Source organism: Silene latifolia, chromosome 7 (genome assembly GCF_048544455.1).
Source record: "Silene latifolia isolate original U9 population chromosome 7, ASM4854445v1, whole genome shotgun sequence".
NCBI classification, from domain to species: domain Eukaryota; kingdom Viridiplantae; phylum Streptophyta; class Magnoliopsida; order Caryophyllales; family Caryophyllaceae; genus Silene; species Silene latifolia.
In genome coordinates, this window is record NC_133532.1 from 51,384,241 (window position 1) to 51,390,587 (window position 6,347).

Here is a 6,347-nt window from a genome sequence, read left to right on the forward strand (position 1 = left end):
CTACCGGCACGCAACACGCCTTTCAACATCTCGCATCGATTTTGGCCTCCTCTACCGGTGCCCCGGCAGCCGACAGACCGGCATAACGCACATCACAGCATTTTCATCAAAGATATTTACATCAATTATAAAACAAAATTAACCACAATAACTTAGTGAAAGAAATCAAGAATATGAGAGGGCAGATATATAACCAATTAGCCGTCTGTAATACAGTCTCATACTAAGATAATGTGAAATAAACCCAAATCAACTAAAATCTCAAAACCCTATACCCATTAACCCATAACATAATGTGAAATAGACCCAATTCAACTAATATCTCAAATCCACACCAACAAATAATTACCTTGTAATATGATTTAGTCTCATGACAATCTTACCATGAAACCTCTCATATGAGAAATTGGAGATATATAATAGTTCAATTTAAAGATCGGAACTATACTTACATCTTTCAAGTCTTTATGCATGTCAAAGATAGCCCGTCTAACTTCGGTGCGAACGGTTTCTAAAATTGGTCCACCTGTATCATTATCGTCTTCCCACATAACTACCAAAAATTTAAGAAAAAAATCTCATTTAGCCACAGTTCGAAGGTCCTACAATTAATAATAATAAAGAAAATAAGAGCAAGAAAATACCTTACTCTCCTCTGAAACTGGTTTAAGAGTCCTCTTTTCAACTTCAGAAATTGGCCTCGTTAACGTTTCATCATCATATTCTGATGTCTGAAAACCACACTACTTTAGCAGAAACGAAGAAAAGAGAGGTAAAGATTATCACCTCGGTGACGATAATGCAGAGGAAAGTATTTACAGGAGGTTGTTTATAGGGTTATTGTTTTGAGGAGATAATGCAGAGGAAAGTATTTCCTCCCTCACATCCTTGACGACCAATAGTGCGTAGTTGATTATCCTATTGAGGAGGACATACACTGGTTTTGAAGCGTCCCTCCATGGATTGACATCAAACACTACAAAGGTTAAGTAAACATGAAAATATGAAATTTTTGTGCCATCACATAAAAACTAATTACAACATGGGTAAGATTTTTCTCACATGAAAATTGATTTTCTAAAAGGAATACATAGACAAATCCAGCATCATAAAGGCTCGTGAGTTTTGAAGTGAAAGTCTAACCAAAAGTCAATGAGCTCTCCATTTCACATAGTGCTAGCAATACATTAGACTTGAACTATACATTGTAAGTACCTTTGTCTTTGCAATAGGTAAACCAAGGTTCAAATGGGCGCCAGAGCATTCAATTCACATCAAAATGCCAGAATTTAGAGATGCCCAATCCGGTTCAGGAGCACTGCATTCTGCACACTGACCACATCCGAGATAAGTGATATGTGTTAAACCTTTGTGAAAAAATAAATCAAAACACAGAATAAGTGATATGCACCAAAAAAAATATGCTAATTAAGAATATGCTGAATAAGTTGAAACTCTACATTAAAAAATAGATTGAGATATGGCCGATTGGCCGTAAAAGGGAGAAAAAGTGATATGTGTTAATCAAACAAAATTTAGATGATTAAAGAAGTACCCTTTTGAGATCAGTAGATGAATTAAGTTGGGCGAGAATCGAATTATCAAAACACCAACACAACCACTTACTCCCATGTTCTTCCCCTACTTTTCACCCAAAAAAAAACAATCACTTCAATTATTCATAAATTTCACGTGACATTGATTGCAATACCAAAAAAACCCAAATTTATCTGTTTCAAATTTAAAAGTATGAGCATGTGACTCAGAAAATCACTAAAAAAGACAGTGAATTGTGACTTGATGAGTTGAAATATGGGTTCATGTTACTTAGTATAGTAAGTGTGACAGTAATAAAGTGTCACATGATCCAAAACCAAATTGAAACTGAATCTTTTAGCACATGACAACGCGCCAACGCCACAAACTAATATACATGCTCAAATTTTAGATGTAGTTTTGAACATTATTCTTAAGCATAATAATTGCTCAATTCATCAATCAACGCACACAACTCAAAATAAGGTGATCATCTTTTGTCAACAGCCTTCCTTGCCTTTCCTTTCAACTTATTCTTTACCTTGCTTCTTATCTCCACTCCCTCGTCTCCAACCATGAACTTTTTTTCAACTTCCTTTTTCACTCTGCACTCGAGCATTTTTTTCTCCCATTCATTTGCTCCAACTGCTATGCCATCTTCAAAACCCCTATCATTAACGTTTCAATGTTAATAAGCCAAGCCACCAGGTAGTTGCATTGTCAATATAGTTATGCCCTAAACATGGAGGCAAATAATGTAGGATTTGTATTTAATTTGATAAAATCCAATTCACAAATGAATAATCTCGACAAAGCTGTCTTCTCATTTGTGAATAAGCAATGCTAGTAAATATCCAAATCCGCTACAACAACAACAACAACAACAACAACAACAACAACAACAACAACAACAACAACAACAACAACAACAACAACAACAACAACAACAACAACAACAACAACAACAACAACAACAACAGAGCCTTAATCCCAAAATGATTTGAGGTCGGCTAACATGAATCATCCGCTAACATATGAAAAATGCTACTTAGTATAAGGGCCTTCCAATATCGTCTTCAACTTGGAATATGCATCATAATAACTTGTTTTTAGTGAAGTAAGCATAATGTTATGCAGGTGAAAGCGTTTGTTTTACTCTAATTAGTTCCACTCATACAAAGCATTGAGATTTTAACCACAGCCCCCACCAAAAAAAAATAGCGCAAATGACCTTTATTGTTCTCCTTATCAGCAAACAATTCAAATAACTCTCAAGCAACCTCACCATATTCTACATTAGTAAGAGTAATCTTTAACTTCCCTAATTTACAACAACGAAAACTTAGGTCAAAGACAAACACAATGATAATTATATAAATCTGAAGTGTGTAATATCCAAAATGATGCAAATATCTAAAATTAAAACAATAGTACTAAGTAAGCTCAACATCTACCTTGCTTAAAATTCTCAAGGGTCTCGGGTAGAAGCCTTACCTATAGCAATCTAGATTTTGAGCGGATGCGGTTCCCATGTCACTATAAAAAAACCATCTAATTAGCAGCAATTTTTTGCGAGAAGTGTGTTGGGGATCACTACCTCCAACCCTCACTGCTTCAATTAGCCACCTTATATAATTTTGTAAAGTTGCAATTTACCCAAAAAAATAAAAGGAAAATAGATGGATTTGAGCAATGTCATCATCTCCTGTAAACACCGTAATTGCACTGCAATCACTAATAAAAAACATGCCTATGCCACCTATACATAATAATGCATATAGACCAAAACCATGATCATGTTTGTTAGTGAAACAATCCAAATGCTATAAATTTCACGTGACATTGATATAATATCTAGTAAACTCATTTCATAATGCCAACAATATAATATGAATGATGTAATTAAACAACAACCCAATTCATAAATTCAATTAAAAAAAATCATCAACAGTGAAATACTAACTTTTGGGGGTTTGATTTCTTGGCTTTGAATATTTAATAGATAAAGCAAGCTCCAAGTTCCTCCATTGATGGTTTTCGATCGTTGTTTCTACATTTTCACTGGGATTTCTATCTCCTCAACATATACTTGCTCAAATTTTTCAGTTGATTCCTTTATAATTTGAGATTATTTTGAGATTTTTTGAATGTATGATGAATTTGACAGTTCTCCCTTACTGGAGTTCGTCATCAGATCTACCTTTCTCATAATAGTAGCCGTTGGCTGAGTATGACGGTGTCTAGAAGTGGATTGTTGGAGATCTGAAAGTTGGAGAGTATTAGTGATTACTGTGAATTGAAATTTTGTTTTGAGAAGGGAATTAATTTGCTGAGATAATAATGGTGAGAGGTGGGTAGAAGAAGTTTTAGAGACATTTTTTTGTTAAGCACGCTTCCTTTTGGAAACTTGTACTACTTCGTAAATATGCAGTGACTTGGGTATAGGGAAGATTAGACAATAGACTAATTTACCCCTCTGCTTCCTACCAATTAATTGTTCATTGTCATTCTCAAGTAGCATAGAGAATGACAAAGGGTCAGATTTAATTGGACTTTGATTTTTTTTTTTTTTTTTTTGCTGATGTGGCCATATTGCAAAATCGTGATTGGCTCAAACAAAACTGATTTTGTGAGGTTGAATGTGAGGGTTGCATTACCTTAATTCTCAAAGGAGATTGTGCCACCTCAGCGGTTTTACAAGATTCTTTTATATATATAATGATTAATTTAGTTCATCAATTCGGTTCAAGGTTAAATCTTTTTGTATTCAAGTTATAGATCTATCCTATTTATGCAATCTCCTTTCATATGGTACACTTTTCTCATCTCTTTTTTATTGTTCTTATCATTTTCATTTCATTATTTATGTTAGTCTTACTTGTTAATTCAATCCAAGTTTGTTACTTTATTAGTTTATTTATGTTTATTACATATTTATTATTAGTGGGTAACTTAATTATTGTGTCCTTAATTATGTTAGGGTAGATTATTTGTTAGGGGGAAGGAATTAGTGTATTAAATTGGGATTTCATTTAATGGGCAGTCATTATTATCGTTAATCGTTAAGTAATTTGTGTTAATTTGTCACTTAATTGGTACTTTAATGTGTTGTGTAACCCTAATGACGATTAGTGTTATTTGTGTTGGGAAATGTGTCCTCAACAATAGTGCGATCACATGATTTAAATATCGTTATTAAATCTCATTTTAAAGAATACAATTGGGAAGTAATATTGTTACTGTCAACTGGTCAACATATATCGGTAATGATTGGCTGACTAGAGTTTGACATTACTGTCGTGTGACGGTGGTGATCAGTTGACCCCCTAGGTCATACCTATAGGGCGATACTCTTAATTGACTATTTAATTAATCGTATAATGTTACGAGTTAATTAAATTACTTGAAAATTGACGGACGATTTTGGAAGTAAAATTTACGTATCAAATTGAAATGTGATTAAATGAGATACGGTCCGAGTAATTGAATTGTATCATTACTCGTATGAAATAAATTGTTTAATGTAACAATTAAAATGAATGAATTATTATAAATTCAATCAGTTGAAATTTATAAATGGTAAAATATTTTGGCACAAGTAATTATGAAATTACTAAGTCGATTTTTGTATGTGACGTATTTTTGATAATACGTTGATTTTTAATATGTTAAAAATACATAACAAATATATGTGACATGTGACATGTAACATATGGACAATTGACAAAAATAATATGGACACCATATTATGTAAAGTGCCGAAAATAAGAGGAGGAATGGACTTAATATTGTGTTTATATTTTAAATAAGAAAACATAATGATTAAAAAAGTAGTCTAGCCATGCAAGCCTATGAACATTGTTAAGAGCAACAATTTCATGCATTGGCTCTTTCCCTCCTCCACTCCCACCGTTTTTTTTGGGAAGAAAAATACTTGAGATTTTTCTTATTTTTGCCTAATATTAACTAAGAAGTTGTGTATGATTATTCATTCTTTTACTCATCAAAATATAAGATTTCTAGAGAGATAAAAACTCTCTCTTCTTCTTCTCTCCAACATAGCCGAAATTATTAAGTGTATATAATAATTTTGGGTCATTTTTCTACTAGATTAATATTATACTAGTATTTATAATATTAATTAGATTAAGTGTTAAGCCTTGGGTATAAAGCTTGGGGAGAGATCTTATACTTAGATCTTGTTCATCCATTGGAATAGCTCAAGAACAAGAGAGAAAGGTGATCTCTCTTGTGCCCAATATAGCCGAAATATTGAATGTAAGGACATGTTTTCTCCTCTATTTATATTATTGTTTGCATGCATAAAATCCGTTTTAATTTTATGACAAATTAATGACATATATGAATATGTTAATATGTACATGAATCTACATTTTCTTTCAATCGGTATCAAGAGCCACGGTTGTTTGCATGCAAATTGGTTAAAAGTTTTTCCGAGTTATATGAATAACAAAATAAAACTTGTAAAATTTGTGTTATTATGATATATCACGAAATTATTACATGCATGTTAATATTTCTGGTCCTAAAGTGTTTTAGGATATTTTGGTTAATTTTTCGGATTTTTATTGTTCATAATTTACAATAATGGCATTTAAATGTGATTTTATGAGTAAAAATGTCATTTTTGGTCTAAAAATAGCTATACTTCGAATTTTCACTTGGTTTTTGGATATGTTGTTACATATATTATTTTGTGATAACCTGTAAATTTTCATAATTTTTGGACTTGTTATGCTCGAAAAATGAATTTTTCATTATTAAATTCGTATTTAAGAGAAAAATAGGTT

The 6,347-nt window shown here is 32.3% G+C and overlaps 1 long non-coding RNA gene across 4 annotated transcripts; it reads right to left on the reverse strand.

Moving 5' to 3' along the window:
- Positions 1 to 621: 621 nt before the first annotated feature.
- LOC141592152 (uncharacterized) lies at positions 622 to 3,967 on the reverse strand. 4 transcript variants are annotated; one of them, XR_012521072.1, is made up of 5 exons: positions 3,500 to 3,966; positions 2,008 to 2,204; positions 1,216 to 1,332; positions 820 to 976; positions 622 to 731 (listed from the first exon to the last, which is right to left on the reverse strand). It is a non-coding gene; the product is annotated as an uncharacterized LOC141592152 (long non-coding RNA). The 4 variants fall into 4 exon arrangements; XR_012521069.1 differs by lacking the exon at positions 622 to 731 and having other exon boundaries at positions 862 to 976; positions 3,500 to 3,967; XR_012521070.1 differs by lacking the exon at positions 622 to 731 and having other exon boundaries at positions 862 to 976; positions 1,216 to 1,325; positions 2,054 to 2,204.
- Between the last annotated feature and the right edge of the window lie 2,380 nt (positions 3,968 to 6,347).